Here is a 20,117-nt window from a genome sequence, read left to right as displayed (position 1 = left end):
GCTTCCACCAATGTTCACCATCCAACCTGAGAGAACTGGAGAGGATCTGCAAGGAAGAATGTGGCAGATGATCCCCAAATCCAGGTGTGAAAAACTTGTTGCTTCATTCCCAAAAAGACTCATGGGTGTACTAGCTCAAAAAGTGCTTCTACTCGATACTGAGCAAAGGGTCTGAATACTTCTTTTATTTTCTTTCAAGATATGGTGCACAATGTACATTAATGAGCAAAAAAAAAAAAAGAATGTTTTTGATCTTACCAATAGCAATAAAACTGTGAAAAATTTTAAGCGTTCTGAATACTTACTGTACCCATTGTATCAAGGTTTTCCAATTAAAAAATAACCAGAAATTCTAGCTCTACTAGCAAGTCAACTTTCAACAGTGCATCATGTCATCTAGGGACATGGTACTCAATGCACATACATTTTACATGATACGCGAAAACATGGTTCATTAGACCAGGACACATTCTTCCAATGCTTATGTAAGCAATTCTGAAGCTAGTGTTTATAATGTGGTTTAAAAAACTCTGTAGGGTGATGACGCCCTTACCAGAGTGAAGAGCCAGGTGGATACAAAGAGCATTCAACTTTTTAGAAAAATACATAATGCAGTTCAAAAATGCGTGTTTCAAACACATGGAGGTCCGAGTTTAGACGCAAGGTACAGGTAGCTTAGCTAGGTGGTACATGTCCTACAAAGAGAGTTATTCTTCATGGTTGGGCATACCTTGTGTGACCTCGATTCATGTATGCCTTCAGGCTTACGCCATGTGACATAGAGTCAGCACCTCAAAACAAATCAGCATGTGCAATACTGGGACATCATTAGATATTTAGAAGTCTAGAGGCAGAAAGCAGTGAATAGTTTTCAGTCTTTATGGAAACCGGTTGCCTTGTGGTATTACAGTATTTCTTGGTGAATGAATGATTTCAGTCTTACTTGATGGTTAGTAGGATGTAATGAGAATTAGATGTCTCCAAATTACCAAAAATGGGTCATTACACCACCGCCATTGTTTATATATCTAAGCCCCCATATATACTGCGTCCTGTTGTGAACCAATCACATATAAGTACTCAGAACTGTTATGGGAAATCTTTCAACAGATTGTTAGAAACAGTGGGGCCCCTAAACCTGCAGTGGGGGTATAAGGTCCCAAACCTGGTAATCCATGTCCTATATGTGGCCCTCAAAAACTCTCTGGTACCCTATGGCACATGTGCATTGTGCCACGGAATCAGAGGACATGTCTTTAATGAGAATGAGAAGCAAAGAGAGGTATACAGGCAGTCCCCGGGTTACGTACAAGATAGGGTCCATAGGTTTGTTCTGAAGTTGAATTTGCATGTAAGTCGAAACTGTATATTTTATAATTGTAGATCCAGACAAAATTTTTTTTTGCCCCAGTGACAATTGGAGTTTCAAATTTTTTTGCTGTAATTGAACCAAGAATTATCAATAAAGCTTCATTACAGACTGCATACAACTGAGCATTGCAGTGTGGGGCTATACAAAAGCATTCAGAGAACTTCATAAGAACTCACAGTGTGCAGGGGGATGCGTCTTTCAGTATGGGTCGTCTGTAAGTCGGATGTCCTTAAGTAGGGGACCGCCTGTACTGCCAAAGGCTGCCAGGATCCATGGATATGACTAAGATTATAATCAGGTTTGGGGCCATAAACCTAAGAAGCATAAGGAACTTGCTGCTGATTTAGACACCCCTAATCTGGTGAAAATTCCAAGTAAAGTTCTGCCTTTGTGAGTGACTTTTCATTTTAGCCCTGCGGGTATGAGTATGGGTTAAAGGGCTTGTCCATTCTTCATTCTCTCTGTACTAGGTGAATGTTATGAGGCCCAACTCCCATTAACATTAGTTAATATATTATATATATACATAAAATATATATACTGCATAAACTTGTCCCAAAATATTATTAATTAGTGGGCACATTAGACCAGTCTTGATAATGCAGAAAGATTGCAAAACATTATAATACTTGGAATAACAATTAATGGGATATTTTCAGTTTTTTTTGTTTCGCATGTTAACAGCATACCAAAGTGATTGACCCCTTCAATAGAAAATATATGTAATAAAATATTTTAACATAATAAACCAAACTTTAACCCCAACGGAGTGTATTAAAACCATAAAAAGCAGTACAAACTAAATACTTTTGTTTTATTAAGGAAAAATATTTACACAACAAAGTGACTTACCAGCAATCCTTCAGTTGCCTCTTCTGCCTGGGGTATCACAAAACAACAACAGAGACTGCCATAGAGAAGGCATTTGCAATTTCAATTGAGGTATGAAGCTCTCCTGGACAACTCCCTTATTTGATTGTATCTACATCTTAAAGACGCAGATTGATTTGTTTATTGGCTGATAACTGTACAGGTGGTGGACCTATATTGGGATCCTCCACTGGCTCTTATGCTTAACGTGAAGTTAATGGGGCACATGTTGTTTACTTACCCGGTCCCTGCGCGATCCCCGATCCGGACTGTCCGACAAGGATGAAATCTGCCGCGATTCATGAAGATCGTGCGCCCAATATCTTGCATGTGTCGCTTCTTCTTCCCGGTGTATGTAAGTGCATGGCTTGCAACACAATTTTTACGTTAAATCCCACGGTTTGTCTAAATCCGTTGGATCGTCTGACGACACGCCCCCTGATTTGTGTTGGCAATTGCGGCAAAATCCAATTGCGTGCACCAAAAATCCCTTTTAAATCCCTGTCCCAGCAGCGCAAAACGGAAATCGCCGGGATGTCCGACGAAAGTGCGGTCCGCGGGGCCCTTAGTAAATTAGCCCCAATATGTCCATGCTCCTTGTTTGACTGTCGGGTCTGCTTGCCACATGGCCTGACCTTTTCCTTGTTACAAAATCCACCCGTGAAGGCTTTTAGATGACCCTTGTATAGAGAGAACTATGCTTGTCCTATTCTTAACTTGGGACTAAATTGTAAATACAAAGTTTTTTTTTTCTTCAATTAGATACAGCATTTACGATCACAAGTGACAAGTTCTCTTTAAGCGGCAGCTATCATCTCTCCTAGGACTTTTATGAAGTACAGTTTTATTTTAGATTTTGTGGTCATTTAATTATTCATGGTGCATTTTTGTGCACTTAAAACCTTCCCCAGGAGACGATTAGAAGAGGCTTTCATAGAGGTCACATTTATTGGCATTTAACTAAAAATATAGCAGGGAACGAGTGATAAAGTTAAAAAAAAAATTATAAATTGGAGGCTAAGGGTTGAAGGGATTATGTAACACAGTTAATGTCACTTTAAAAGATTGTCTCTGAGGCTATGACTCATGAACCACAGAATAAGTAAATGTTTCTCTATAAAGTGAATGGACCATTTTAAGGAAGATTAAATTGATAGCTTATTCAGAATCTATTGTAGTGATGTTTGGTGGATGAAGATATTTTGCGGTGTCATAAAGTTTTAACATTTCTGTCAGTTTTGTGAATAGTCCCTTTTAAAACTCAACGGAGCCTCGGAGCAGAAATAAATCCCTCTGAGCAGATTCAATGGAAACACAATGTATAAAGTTCAAGGCTTTCGATCAAGTGTTATTGTTGTTCTGCTTAACTTTCTGTTACTTTTAATGTTGACCCTTAAGTATTTTCCTCCTACAAAAGGCCGTTGCCTCAGACGGATAAATGAATAAAGAATATTTGCAGGGCACAGATCGTTCTGTACGTCATTTTAACCTACTAAAGAGATTATTCATGTGGTTAATCACAGAAGACATTAACGTGACCCTCCAGCTCACAATAAACATTCATAGAGGCTTTCTGTGTGGTTCCTTTTATTCCTAGACTCTTTATTTTTTCCAGTAAATTAGCGGCTATATTACCTGACTGCTCCATAAACCTTTTCTAATATTGTCTCACAGTATAAAGTTAAACCATAGCGTTTTAAAGGGGTTTTTCAGATGCTTTACATTTATGACTTATCCATAGGATAGGTTGTCAATAGACACAAGGGATTCCAATGTATTTCATGAAAAATGTTTGACTTCCTGAATCCTTTTCTGACTTGTTCTAGCACCTCCCCACAGGAGTGAGGACCAGGTGGCACTCAAAAGGTAGCTGCCCTGCTGGAGACCTGACTCAGCCTGGTAGAAATCCGGTTCCCCGGTGGTGGAGAGCAACAACTACATTTCCCAGGGAGTGTCCACCAGGCATCTCCCTTCCTGAAAGTCTAAGAGAGGACCTGCTCTCCATTAGCCTAGTTAAGGCTTCAGGACGGTGGCTACTTTTTTATTGCATCCCAGTCTCGGCAGAAATTCTTCTGCAACTAGAACGAGGCAGCGGGCCATACTGGAATGGGCTTGAAGAGGTTGGCTAGAGCTTCTATGTCCTCCCAGTTTAGACCGATTTGCACTGGAATCAAATATATTTTTGTAAAATTTTGTCTAGCGGTCTAGTCAAATTTTTGTCGACGTAAGGATCAGGACGTTCAGCCCTCGACAACCTCTACAATGCTGGACAATAGGAAAGCCAGCCTCATGGTGCATTTCATGCAAGAATTATGGTGCATTATTAAAAGCAAATCTACCCAAATCTGTCATTTTTGTGCATGTGATCACTCAAAAACTGACTTTATGTAACAATAATGCAGAACAGATCGTCAGAAGCGTTGTCATTTTATTGTCAGTCTCCCAAAATAAAATTTATGTCTCAGGTAATTTTTTTTTATGTCACTGAAGCATCAGACACTGCAGAGAATTGATCTTTTATCTGTCAACACGGAGAACATAAAGTGTATTACAGTGTCATTCAAGGACAGACGCTCCAATTAATATGTCTTACAGTAATAACCTTCCCTTCAATCAATACACGCTGATGGTGGAAAGGTCTAAAAGTGATCTGTAATAAGTGTCCTGCAAAGATAACAATAGTCAATTCTTAGATTTAGAGTAGGAGGAGTTACACTATAGATAGATAGATAGATAGATAGATAGATAGATAGATAGATAGATAGATAGATAGATAGATAGATACTGTCTACTATACCTTGGGTACTATCCCAAGGAGTAATCGAGAAAACAGAGAGCAGGCAGCAGTCCATTAAATATGGTGAAACAAAGCGGCTTTAATCACCCATGCAGCTATGTTTCGGCTGCTACAGCCATAACGATTTCAAAACGGTGATGCATAGCATGACAACAGGACCACCAGTAATATAGAGAACGGGTGTTCTGTTCTTGCTAATGGGTAGAGCATCAGGTAGAGCATGAGTCCTGCTGCTCCATTAATTTCTATTTGAGTGTTGAAAATTGTAAAACATATAAAAATGTGAAAAACTGAGTTCTGTAGGATCAACAATCAAGGGGCTTGTACTTATAGATTTCCAGCCATGGGCCCCTCGTTCTCTCTGCCTCTTACACATTTTGGTTACTTCTCCTGGGGGTGGAGTGGGAAGCAACTTTACAATTTTAAATGGGAACCCCCATTTAATGTCTTTTTTTTGGTTATTAATAACAGATTCATAACAAAAGATCCATTGGGGCACATGTATCATAGTTTCAGCTAGGCAAATTGTCAAATTTTTGCGACTTTTGCCGTTTTTGCGCCATTTTTTTGACTTTTATCTCTGTTCTGTTTCAATTATTACTTGTCTGCACCTTTGTGCAGTGTGCCTTATGTATCGTTTTTGCGCCATTTTTGCCGCAATTCTGCACCTGGTCCAGGGCAAGTGCAAAGGAAGTTTTTTTTTTCATGGACCCGATTTTAACATGTAAATTGGAATTATTTCACATGCTTTAACTGCTTAACATTTTGCACAGTAATCTCTTTTTTCAAAATTCTTAAATTTTTGCATTTTTTTTTAATTGGTTACTTCTAAGGGTGAGGTCACACATAGCTGTTTAATTGCGTTTTTTAATGCATTTTTAAACTGATAACAGCTGAGGAGAGGGGATTTACCTTATTTCATTACTGTTAACATTTGCATTTACAAAACACAATATAAACACCATTAACATATGTGTTAACATTGTGTTTACTATGCGTTTTGTACATTCAAATGTTAACAGTAATGTAATTAGGAAAATCTCCTCTCCTCAGCTGTTGTAATAGGTTTCAAAATGCATTAAAAATGCAACATGTTAAATCACAAATTAACAGTAGTGTCCACTGCTGTATATAACCCCCTCACATGGCTTGTTTCCTCTGCTGTATATAACCCCCTCACATGGCTTGTGTCCTCTCCTGCATATAACCCCCTCACATGGCTTGTATCCTATACTGTATATAACCCCCTCACATGGCTTGTTTCCTCTGCTGTATATAACCCCCTCACATGGCTTGTGTCCTCTCCTGTATATAACCCCCTCACGTGGCTTGTGTCCTCTCCTGTATATAACCCCCTTACGTGGCTTGTGTCCTCTCCTGTATATAACCCCTCACATGGGTTGTGTCCTCTCCTGTATATAACCCCCTCACATGGCTTGTGTCCTCTCCTGTATATAACCCCTCACGTGGCTTGTGTCCCCTCTTGTATATAACCCCCTCACATGGCTTGTATCCTCTGCTGTATATAACCCCTCCCGTGACTTGTATCCTCTCCTGTATATAACTCCCTTACGTGGCTTGTGTCCTCTCCTGTATATAACCCCCTCATATGGCTTGTGTCCTCTCCTGTATATAACCCCCTCATGTGGCTTGTATCCTCTCCTGTATATAACCCCTCACATGGGTTGTGTCCTCTCCTGTATACAACCCCCTCACATGGGTTGTGTCCTCGCCTGTATATAACCCCCTCACGTGGCTTGTGATTTGAGACATTCGCAAAAAAAAGTCTCAAAAAGAAGACAAAATTTGCACCTGCCAAGATAGGAAAAACTGAACATGGATCACAAGTAAAAAGACAGGATCATACATAAGGTGCAAAAAAGAGCCGCCAAATGTCTCTAAAATTCACCTCGGAGACACAAAACTATGATACATGTGCCCATTGTCTAGGGGGAACGGACCTTCCGTTCACATTCCCAGTTTAGTTTTTGTTACTATCCTTAAGCGGAGAGCGTAGTGCAAAACCTTGTCACATGTGTGCACTGGGCTTAAGATTCACACATAGTTTTGGTGGTCAGAGTCTTTTTTACACCTACATCTATCGTTTGATAACAAAAGGTGTATAATGTCCCCAACATAAAAGATACTTCTGGAGACTCTTTATTGGTGGCTTCTTGTCATTCTAAACAATAGGGGGATATTTTTAATGCTTTCTCCGTAAGTCTTCTAGTGGAGAAGGAATGTGAATCTCCCCATCTCCGCCACTTCTGTGGCATCTCCACCCCTACTTTCCACTTTGGGCTTGTCGGGAGGTGGGAAGAAACATGGATGAAAAAGCAACGGAGACTATAGCAAAAATCTCCACCCGTTCAGACCTGGTATAAACAGGTTTGACCTGGCGGAGATTACGCCCGCATCTACTGAGAGACGAGAGCCTCTTAAGACATAGGGGTACGATTTAAAGCTCTAGTCTTAATAAGTTCCCTCCATAATTTACAATATGCCTCATGGTAAGTTATTAGAACGCAAAAAAACAGCTCGGAACAAACAATTTTTCACAAGGAGGTTGCATTTCAATTATTGTGTTTATGTAGCTACTTTGACAAGACATTATAGGGAAATATGTAAAGGGAAATATAAAAGATTTTATGTGAAAAGGAATATACAGAGTTTTTAAACCCATTCATGAAAGGTAATCATTCCAAGAAACTGATTCATTTTGGATTTTCAAAGGTCTGATTTTCATGTAATATTGACTCAGTTCTTTCAGTTTTATACTATTTGCTTTTACTAGCTTGTTGTTCCTTTGAGTCAGCTGATGATCTTATTCATTTATCACATGTTCTGTAGAGATAACTTTTTAAAATGAATTTTGGAATGTTTTGTATCTGAGCATGAATAAGGCTACACACAGCGTAGGTATGTTTTCTACGTAATCTACGCCAGTGTGATCCTGCTTTACCTTTATTTTAATCAAATGGAATGAATCATTGAATTCTATGATTTTTTTTATTGTGTCTTTAGTTTTTGCTTTTGGGTGTTGCTGCAGGATGAGACATGCAGTGATATGATTTTGTTTGTTGCTGCTTTTTAAAATTTAGCTAAGCCCACTTTCTTGTGAAGCCAGACCACCTTTAAAATAATGTAAAATGAGTTGTCTGAGACTGTAAAAAACCCCCTGGGATGGGGCTGCTTAAAAAAAATTTACTTACCTCTGTGGTCCCTCCCAGCATCCCTCACGGCCGACTCTCCGTTACTTGCCCCTGTAAACAAACAGGGGCACGGAAGCTGAATGCATTGCAGCTTCCATTCCTTTGTTTCTTTACAGAGGCACAGACTGGAGATAGGGCAAAGCGGGATGCAGGGAGGGACCATGGAGGTAAGTAAATGTTTATTTTAAGCAGCACCCTCCTGGCCACCAATCTTTTTTATGGTCTTGGACAACCCCTTTAAAGTGTCTGAGGACTGGGCAAAATGCATGTCATATTATGTAGCACAACATTTTAGATGTTCCTTTCCATTTTGGTTAGTTAAAGAGTTTTTTTCCATAAAAGACAATTCTCAAATTTTAATCCCCTAGTGCAGTGGTGGCGAACCTATGGCACTGGTGCCAGAGGCGGCACTCGGAGCCCTGTCTGTGGGCACCCAGGCCATCACCCCAGCTTGAAGTTCACCCGACAGGACTCAAAGACGCTTCCTACAGAATCTTCCTACAATGATAGGCGAATTTGCCCTCTTCCTTTCAACTGCGTTAGTGTCTTTAGGAGGCTGAACGACTGAAAGTTGTCAAAGAACAAGGAGAAATACATTACTGCTGAAATTGCTGCGCTGGCACTTTGCAATAAATAAGCGGCTTTTGGTTGAAGTTTGGGCACTGAAGCACTAAAAGGTTCGCCATCACTGCCCTAGTGATGTTAACACAATAAAGATCATTTTAACCCTTTACTTCACAACTCAGTTTTATTGCTGTATTAGTTTCTATCACTCAGTGATGGTCAGTGTAAGATTCCAGAGTGTGGGCAGGGACTCTCTAAGCAGACACATTATAATCTCTCTAGTTCGGTGAGTTGACAATGTAGTTAGATTATGAGGGTACAGGTTTATATACACTTTCATTTATCTTCTAAACATAGTATTAGTGTCTGACACATAAAGAGAGAGATGAGACAGATCAGAGATGAGATGATGAGATCCATTAGATGCCTATTGCAAACAATGACACAGTCATCTCTCCTACATCTCTGCTATTTCACAACACACTTGATCTGTTGTGCCTTCCTGCTGTATCTCTCCAGATAAACAACTTATCTGTCGGTAGCTTGTAGACCTCCCCACACTGCTACTGCTGTTGGCAGGAACTCAGTGTCTGTGTATCAGTGTGCATCAGTGAGTGAACTCCGTGCTGTACTGCAGGGTCGGGGCTAGAGGAGGAGAACAGAGAGAGAGAGAGAAACTCCACAGCACGGCTGTTACACAGAAATGCATGATGGCTTCCCCAACCCAGTCAGAAGTTACAGGGTTGTGTCTAAAGGCAACTGAAATTGTGTACACCAGGACTGATAGAGACAGGTTGGAATTATCTATTTGAAATTCTGTATTTTTGTTAATAACAGTGCATTAGAGAATGTGTTATTTTGTTATCCTGAGTATATTTAAGAAACTTGTCATTGTGGGAAAACCCTTAAATATAACCTTCTTAGTGCTTTTAGTTAATCTTCCCATGCATGTTATTGAAGTCTATACCCCTATGCGCATAGTCTAGGCCTAAATTTGAATAGACAGTCACATATCTGGGGTAGCAGCTAGCAGATAATGTACCCCGGGTCTCTCTGCCTTTGCTTAGCCATCTAGTATAAGAGAATACAAAAGCAAGATTGCACTCCTCTAAGGTAGATAAATAAGAATCAAATGATAGAGACCCCTATTTATCCCTATTAGGGTGGGGGTTTACCTTTTAAAAGGATTGGTTCAAGCCTTTCATTAAAGGGGTATTGCAGGAATAATTATAATTCATATACAAATGGGTCCTTAAAATATAAGCTAATATGTAATTAGTTGTTATTTAAAATTTTGCTTCCCTTAGCAGAAAAATGCCATGGACATACACTGTAATGAAGAATTAAGACGCTACCGGCCCTTTAATCAGTCCAATGATTTCCTCCGCTCAGAGCAGACACAGGACAGAAGATGGCCGCTGGTCACATGTCCCCATCACATGTGCTGCACCTGCCTGGGCAGGTCATGTGATCACCATTAGTTGGCCTGTAGTGGGTTGGTTGCAGAGCATCCAGTATGGCCAATGTTGTGGTTAGACATCATCTCAGTGAGGTAATGTGCAGTTACACACATCATTACTATGGTACCTGAGCAGGACAGTCTGTTATATCATCACTGGGAGCAGAGCATAATCAGGAGGAGGAGATCCTGAGAACTAAAGGATCATGGGTAATTTTTTAGTGGCACCCATCTTGGTGATAACTCTGCCTACAATAGAATGAAATTATTTACGTTACATTTTGTGACTAATGACATTGGGGCTTATTCACTAAGGGTCCGCGGCCGCACTTTTGTAGGATTTTCCCACGTCTTTGGGGATTGCATGGCTGTGACCGGTTTAACAGGGGTTTGTGTTGCACGCAATTGGATTTTGGTGCGGCAGCGCCGGCTTTCATACGACAGAAATCGGGGGAGGTGCCGTTGGACGATCCGACTGATTCGGACTGAGCACTGGAATGAACATTCAAATTGTGTCACAAGATCAAACACTTACATGCGCCAGGAAGAAGAAGGTGAACTCCGGGGACCTGTGAGGGGAAGCGACACATGCAGGATACAGGGTGCACGGTCTTAGTGAGTCGCAGCACAGTGCATTCTCGTTGGACAATGGACTTTCGGTGAACTCCTCCGGACGGGTAGGTAAATGTGCCCCATTGAGTTTTTATTATATTCATTTATTTATAGCATTATGGGGTTTTGTATCAGACGTTCATCACAACAGTTAGAAGCTGTTGTTGTAGGTTTTACTTCATGATTAGTACTCGGGGAGACCAGGGTGGGGTGATTGGAATGGCGCTAGCTGGATGGAAATCAGCTCCATTCATATGTACAACAGTACATTACCTACTACAACTTTCCCTACTCATTATATACCCCTGTTATTCACTGCTCCCTGTGTTTGACAAAGACCACTAGGTCAAAACACATTGCAAAAAAGTGCAATTACTTAATTCAGTTTGCATTAAAGGGGTCCTTCAGCTGTACTCTTTACACTATATCAGAGTGGCTATCCAAGTCCATGCTGCACCCGCCCTACTGGTGTGCTGCCGCACCTCTTTTAGATTAATCGATTAAGCAGCATCTCCTTCTTCAGATCAATGCGTGTAACATGTTTTGCTGAGAGGTGGACTGAGGCTTAGCCATGACTGAAAGATTTAGGCTCAATGTGAAAAAATAGCATAACCAAGATATAAAATGCATCTGTATAATTTCCAGAAAAGAAAATCCACAATTTCTATTCCTGCAAAAAAGAAGTTAATAAGAACCGATATATATTGTTCACCTAAGTAAAATATTAGTAAATGAATCCTACTCTGCTGACCGAGACAGATTAAAGTTCAGTGAGAATTAAACATTATATTGTATAGCGTTTCACAGGTTATCGCAGATTAATGATTGAACATGAAGTCCAATAAATGAGAAGCATTTTCATAGGTCTAATGTTTTATTGATCTGTTCTAAGAAGGTCAGGCAATTATAGATTATGGCGGCCTATATTAACAGCAGATTTAGCTGTAACCTCCGCCTTTCATAAACTGCTTGGCTAATGTAGATTTTTTTGGCTGTGATGATGAAGTGTGTTTCGAGAAAAGTTATTCTTAGGAAGTGTAGTATAAAGTTCATTCATGTGGTGAGCTGTACTTTAGATGTAGAAAAAAACACCAGATGCAGCAGTTTTAAAAAGTAACTGCATACATAAAAACACTCCCGATTTTGCAAGCTGGTCCAAAGAGCCACAGAACAAAATTACCTGATTCAGCTATTCTTTTACTCTGAAATAAGGAAGTTCATTACAAGCAGTCCTCGGGTTACGTACAAGATAGGGTCTGGAGGTTTGTTCTTAAGTTGAATTTGTATGTAAGTCGAAACTGTATATTTTATAATTGTAGATCCAGAAAAAAAAAAATTGGCCCCACTGACAATTGGAGTTTAAACATTTTTTGCTGTAATGGGACCAAGGATTATCAATAAAGCTTCATTACAGACACCTTACAGCTGATAATTTCAATCTGGGACTATAGTAAAGCATTCAGAAAGCTTCACCAGAGTTCAGAGGGGTCTGTCTGTAACTATGAGTTGTCTGTAAGTCGGGTGTCCTTAAGTAGGGGACCGCCTGTATTGGATCCAGAGACAACATAGGGCCAAAGTCAGCACTGGACATATTGGGCAAGCGTCGGGGCCCAGGGCTCCCGGGGGGGGGGGGGGCACATAAGGCTGTACATAAGGAACCCATGTGGGTGAAGGTGGCTGTATCTAATGAATCCGTAGGGTGTGAGAAGTGCTTTATATAAAATAACCATGAGGGGGCTATATATAAAATAACCAAGAGGGGCTGTTTGCTCTGTCGCCCAGGGGCCTACTGAAACCGGGAGCCAACCCTGCACATAGGTATAAACTTTTGGCCTATTGTACTCTAAGAACTCAACTAAATAACATTAAATTTTGGAAGACTTTGTACCAAAGCTGCTTCAATTCCCTGTCTGTTAACAATACTTCCAAAATAGGTCACAAGTAGATACATTTTTTTGTTTGAGTTCTAAATTTGTCGTAATGAATTTTACAGATTCATGTCTAGGATCCCATCTATGCTCTTTTTCATTTTGGTAGCCTAAGCTTTGATACCTGGCACAAACCATGGACTGTTTGTGTTAAAACATGTCCAATTTAAAGTGAATCTTCCAGCTCTGACATCACCCTATATAGTGTAGGACACATTATGACCTGTTAAGAGATATGTTCCTTTACATTAATGAACTGTGATTTTAGAGAAGATTCAGATGTTTATGCAAATTAGGTACATTAGTGCACTAGCAGTGGGGCCATGAATGGTTGTGTATCCAATTTGTATATCCATCTTTCCATCCATCCCTGGTGCACATAGAGGCTCATTTGCATAAATCTAAGAACTAGATTTTCTCTAAAACGGCATACAGCTGGGAAATGGGAAAAATATGTCTCAAATGGTTATAGGGAAACTATCAGAAGTTTCCACCATGCAAAGCTTCAGAGAGTATTAGGAAGCAACCCTGGTGATTTGTGTAACTATATGCTTATGGGTATTGTTAGTAGCAGCAGGACATCTACTATTTGCTTTTATGGATTATGAATCAAACATACCTTGAGAATGCTGTAGCTACACCGATGCTGAAACATATCTTGTTAAATCCCTCAACTGAGTGGTTTTATTAAAAAACAATTATAAAATTATGATAATGAGGCTCTGTTGCTCCTGTGGCTGCCCCTGCACTCTCCTTTTACCCTAATTATGCACTGCTCCTGCCTTGCCCTCCCAGCATTAGACAAGAATACGTCATCACTGTTTTGTCCCTGACAGGCAGAAGTAATCAATTGTTGCACCATCCTCCAGCTGCTTTGTACGAGTCATCCAGCTCAGGTTGATTAGTCCTGTCTGGACAGTTCAGGCAGCTCCTGTGTATGTAGAAGTAATGTGTTTATGTACCGCAACCATTCTGCACCCAGCTTTCCCAAAGTCCTGAATTTTGTGATTGTTTTTTTTAGCAAAACCACTCTATTCAGGGATTAAGCAATATATGTTTCTGCATCAGTGTAGCTACAGCATTCTAAAGGTATGCTTGGTTCACAATGCATAAAAACTAACGGTAGATTTCCTTTAAACCTGCATTAGAATTGGCATATATGGTGAACTTGGTGCACTTGGTGCTTATCTGCAGGGACAATAACTAATGCTGCCTGCAGTTTTACTTAATGAAAACATTTGATGAATTTTCCTTACAAGCTGCCCTACACAATGATAGTTTTACTTGTTGGATCTTTACTTGGATGACGAATAATTTTTTTAAAGTCTTTTTCCGATTTAAGGCCTCACTAACACCATGGTAATTGACCAAAATGGAGTGACTCAGTACTTACTTATACAACTAATAGAGTTTGAAATGGTTTCTTATCGTAGCAAAAAACATATACATTTTTGCTGATTTAATACACTTTTTCTTGCAGAAACTGGAATTATACATTATTTGCTGTTAAATATTTTCTTATTTCCCTGCATGTTTGATGGAAACTTTATTTTTCAGCAACATTGAAGGATAAATGTTGTTTCTCAGCATGCCTCTACTTAGACTTGGTTTCATTAAAATATTATTGCTTTCCACATCCTTGACCTCCATTTTAGAATGTTGTGTTTGCACTTATGCAAAAATGTTCTGATTTTGATGATATCTTACTGAGAGTTATAATTACTTGGGGGCTAAAGTAAGAAAGATTATTTTAATACTATATGTTTTCTTCTGTGCTTTACCAGAAATGTCCAGGATTAGAAAGACGTGGCTGCTTTCTGTAAAAACACATGTTGTCTCTGGTATTGCATTTTAGCCTTACTCACTAGCTAATCTAAGTTGCATAGGTTGTAGGATGCTGTGAATCACTACCTCCCTGTGGGACCATTGTTCAGTTCAGTAACCAGGTTTTCATTATGGCAGTCCAACAGGGAGACTCCGAGCATCATAAATGAATGTAATGCTGTGACTGTGAGTCCTAGACACAGAGCTATGTTTAGTCTGAAGCATACTGACATGCCCTTAGCCACGCCTTTTGCTCCACCTCTTACCACACCCCCTTTGAATTCACAAACCCATATCTCAGGTCCCAGGTGCACCTGTGTGCCTCTCTGTGCCCCTTCTTCCCTGCTGCAGCCCTGCTTACCTGTCCACGTTCCACCGACAGTCTCCTCGCTCCGGTGTGCACGTGCCGGCATTCTGAGATTTATAGGGCCAGCGCACCGATAATTGGCGCTGGACAGTCGCCCTTCCTGGATTCCTGGCCCCTTCCTGTGTCCCTTGCAGGATCTTTGTGCCTTAGAGAAAGCTTGTTCAAGATGTCTCTTGCGTTTATGGTGAATTCCCGTTGTGACCTTGGTTTTGTTCCTGACTTTGCTCCTTTGCTGCCAGCCCTGACCTTCTGCTATGTCCCCGACTGACCACAACTCCATGCCTGCAGTCTAATTCTGTACCTTGCCTTGGCCATCGCGGTGGACAAAGTCGCACCTGTGAAGTAACCTGGTGGTACTACGCTGCATCTACTCCAACCACTGGTGAAAACTGGGTGCCACTTAGACTCCACTCCCAGGTGTCATCTTACGTCATAATCTGTGGTGGTCCAGTGGGTCCACTCCCCCTGGTTCCTGACAATCCCTAGGTCCAGGATCATAGAATGCTCTCCTTCTTGTAGCATCCTCAAATACAATGCATCTTTAAATTTAGCCTCATTACAATACCCCACTGACTTTAGTTACCCTTACCGATGCCCCCTTTTTGCCGCATTAACGGCACTCTCTATTATGTTGGCCCCTAACATATTATGTTGTGTTAATTTATCCCTCTTTCCCCACTTATGTCCTCCCTTAACGTACCCCAAATTGGCCCCTACACCTTCATTTCACATGTGTCCACCTCACATTGTAGCCCCTCAACTTCTTTCACATTGTTCCACCATTACCTCCCCCGCATATTGTTCTTCCCCTGACATCTGCCCCTCACTTTAGGATAGGGGGCCTCAATGTGAAGCTCCCAGTCCTCATCTTTTGCTGTGTAAATTTAAAAAAAACAAAAGTCTTCCTCTCCCCTTCTATCTTCTCCGCAGCTGTTGTGTGTGGCTGTCAACCCGGTAGGCACAATCATGTCTTCACATCATGCCTGCTGGCTTCCGCTGTAGAGGCCAGATCCTAGAGGATTGGGAGGTATGAAATAGGATACATTTTCCATTAAGAAAATGTTCTACTAGAGGCAGATAGAGTTGAAATCTGGGACATGCCTCCCTCCACCCTGGACGGTTATGTGTGTGGTATTTTTGCTACTACTGATAGGCCTTATTGTAGATGATCCCAAAGCAGTAGCCCTTTTGGATTTCATTCTTATGATTTTTTTTTAATTTGTTGGGGGGACATTTTAATTTTTTCTTCAGGCTTTGTCCTGATTTGGCTGCCAATTCTTATTTCTCTTAAATTTTTCAGGAGGAAGGGGGGGTTGGTGCAATTTTGATTGTCTTCCTTCTGCACCAAAATGCCTCATCCCTGCCCTGCTGGGGCCCACTAAGTAACACCATTGACCTTTTATAAAAGCATCGCAGGACGTGCGCTCTGGGTGCTGCTAGCTACGCCACTGACCAAGGCTATTAATATAAACAATTATAATATCCTAGGAAATGGTGTGTACTGTACGTACAAGCAGGGGGCTAAGGGAGCTAATAGTTTCATCAACGAAAATATTTTTAAGTTCATTTAAATTTCGCTAAGAATTATTTAACTGATATTTCGGCTGAACAATTTAAGATAAAGCCATCTTCAGACAAGCATATTTAGTTTATGAAACACAGATTGTCCCTCTTTCCTGGGAGGTACCCTGTTCTCCTGCCTATTGGCTCTGAGGTTCTGTAATGCGGGTAGTGTGATGCATTTTTTTGACATCCTGGCTTGTGATGGACAGACCTGTCGAAATTCTAAAAGACTGCTTGGGTTTGGTGCCAGTAATGATTGCAGGTGTTACATGCTTAAATGCCCCTGACAGTGGCAAAGTTAACGCCCGTGATGGGGGCAAGGGTTGTTTGAGTCAAACCTGCATCCAGTTCCAAAATTCTAATTAGGTTTGGGGCCAGCAAAATTCAGTACTAGCAAGAACTTTGCGGTTCAGATCCACTCACTCACATGACTTTTACAGCTGGGTTTGGATAAAAAAAGATATGTTTACTGCCATTTATATCCCCCTTTGAATTAATGGCTACTTATTGTGATCATATCTATATCTACTGCACGGTTAATTGTGAGCCAAGCAAAGATCTAAATATAAAAATTTTATGCCTATACTAAAAAGCATCTCCTGAACAGTAAAATCTGTGTTCCAATAGAACAGTAATAACAGGGAGGAGGGAGAGACAACCAGATGATATACTTTTAGTACACTTGGTTGCTTGGAAATGTGCTTATGCTTGATGTGCTTATGCTTAAAGGGGTATTCCGGGAATATGAACGTCTGACACAAAAACCCATGATGATATAAATAAATGAATACAGCAATACTCAGTGTCATTAGTCACAAAACGGAGCTAAAATAATATGATTTTATGATTTACAAAATTTATGGTCTCTCTAAAGTAGGTGGAGTTATCACTAAGATGGCCGCCACTGGAAACTACAAGACCCATGATCCTTTAGTTCTCAGTAACTCCTCCTCCCTCTTATGCTCTGCTCCCAGTGATGATGTTATAGACTTTCTTGCTGTTACCATAGTAATGACGTGTAACTGCCATCAGCACACACCGGCCATACGGGATGCACTGCAACCAACCGACTACAGCCAAACTTAGTGGTGATCACATGACCTGCCCAGGCAGGGTGCAGGACATGTGATGTGGACATGTGACCAGCGGCCATCTTCTTTTCTGCGACGGACCGTGCGGAGGAAATTAACGGACTGATTAAAGGGCCAGTAGCATTTTAATTCTCTATTACCGTCTATGTCATCAGCATTTTCTACTAAGGGGAGCAAAATTTTAAATAACAACTAATTACACATATTTTGAGTGCCCACTTGTATATGAATTATGCTGATTCCTGGAATACCCCTTTAAGGCTGCATTCACACGAACCTCAGGAGGACATATATATGGCTGGAATTTGCATCCAGATATATGCCCCTCCCCCCCAGTCATCTATGGCTCACTGTACTATGCCCTGGCCACAAAAACGATAGAGCCTGCTCTATCGCTGGCCGTAAGAACGGCCGTATGGCTCTATTTTCTATGGAGAGGGCAGGGGTGGACAGCGACTATGTATATATGACATGTGCTAGTCAAATTTTACTCATCTATAAAACCTCCTAATGTGTTGTACACAAGTTTTGGTGTACAAGTGATCCACACATCCAGACCAGTTACTGGGTGTAGCACATGGCCAGATGAGTGTGTGCTCCTCCCCCTCCCCTCTCCATTCAAAGCCGAGTGGCTGCTTGGTGTGGTCAAGTTGCGTTGAGACACTATGGGGCTTATTTATTAACCTGTTAACGCTCAGCGTCCGATATAGCGAACCGGCATCGGGAAACACGGGGTGCCGGCTGTGACTGATAGCCGGCACCCCAGTGTAACACCCGCGATCGGAGTTGACTCCGATCGCGGGTGCTTAACCCGTTAAGTGCCGCGGTCAGCGCGACCGCGGCATCTAACATGCATCTGGGGGGTCTTTCCCCCACGATCGCCCCCCCCCGAACCGTTTTCGGGGGGCGCCGATCGTTGCTATAGCAGCTCTGGGGTCCGATCTGGACCCCAGAGTTACCTGCAAGAATTGCCGGTAAGATGGCGTCTGTGACGTCATCTTACTGGCACAGTGCCAGCCTATGCAAGTGTATAGGCTGACACTGATAATGCTCTGCAATACATGAGTATTGCAGAATATTATCACGAACAAGCAATCAGAGGATTTCTTGTTCATGTCCCATGGTATAAAAGTGAAAAAGTAAAAAAAAAAATGTTATTCAATAAAAAAAATAAAGTAATAAATCACTAAAAATGCCCAAAACCCCCAAAACATATAAAGAGACATATAACTAAAAAAAAAGTCTAAATCATAACACAAACCCCACATATATAGTATCACCGCGTCCGTAACAACCCGTAGAATAAAAGTAAATCATTATTGAACCCCCACGATAAACGCCGTAAAAAAAAACTGCTATAAACCTTCCAAAAATTATGATTTTTAGCTATTCAATCCCACAAAAAATGCTATAAAATGTGATCAAAAAACCATGTGTACTCCGACATGATACTGGTGCAAAGTACAACATGTCCCGCAAAAAATAAGCCATCAACCAGCTCCGTAGCCAAAAAAGTAACAATGTTATGCCACTTGGAAGACGGCAATACATAAATGATAGATTTTTCCCCACATTAGGGTTTTGTTTGACAAATTTAGTAAAACGTAAGAAAATATATTCATGTCTGGTCTCCCCGTAATCGTATCGACCCATAGAATAAAGATAACATGATTATTAATCTATACGGTGAACACCAAAAAAAAAAGAGTAAAAAATCCAGTACAGAATTGATGCTTTTCTACTCCTGCCCTCAAAAAAAGTTCCTAAATTTTCAACAATAGGTGATACTAACCCCAAAATGGTAACAATGGAAAAAGCATCTCATCGCGCAAAAAAAATGGCATCACATGGCCCCAATAACGAAAAAGCGAAAATTTTATAGCCTTCAAAAGGGGCCAATGAGGAAACTAAAATCCTGGCAGCTGCAGGGCTCTCCTTCCCTTCTGCGCCTCGCTGTGCGCCCATAAAACAAGTAATGGCCACATGTGGGGGGTCTTTGTACTCAGGAGAAATTGCAGAACAAATTGTATGGTGGGTTTTCTCTTTTTATATTATGGAAATGTGTAAATTTTAGTGCTAAATGAACGTATAAGGGAACAATTTGACCATTCTAAATTTCACCTCCATTTTGATTCAATTACTATGAAGATCTCAAGGGGTTAACAATCTTCGTAAAAGCGGTTTCTGATAGCTTGAGGGGTGCAGATTTGAAAATGGGTTGGTTATATAGGGGGTTTTGATGCTAAATATGTAAAATTTCATTCAAAACTGTATTTATCCCCAAAATAGTCAATTCTGAAAATCCGGAAAAGCGATATTCTTTTTGTAAGCCGCGTGACATCAAAATAAATTATCCAGACATTTCAGAAATTATGAAAATGTAAAGTAGACAAATGGGAAATGTTATTCAGCAACTTATTTAGGTAGTAAATCTATCTGCCTGAATTTCAAAAATGGC

Source organism: Engystomops pustulosus, chromosome 3, assembly GCF_040894005.1.
Source record: "Engystomops pustulosus chromosome 3, aEngPut4.maternal, whole genome shotgun sequence".
NCBI classification, from domain to species: domain Eukaryota; kingdom Metazoa; phylum Chordata; class Amphibia; order Anura; family Leptodactylidae; genus Engystomops; species Engystomops pustulosus.
Note: the sequence above shows the minus strand (reverse complement) of the source record.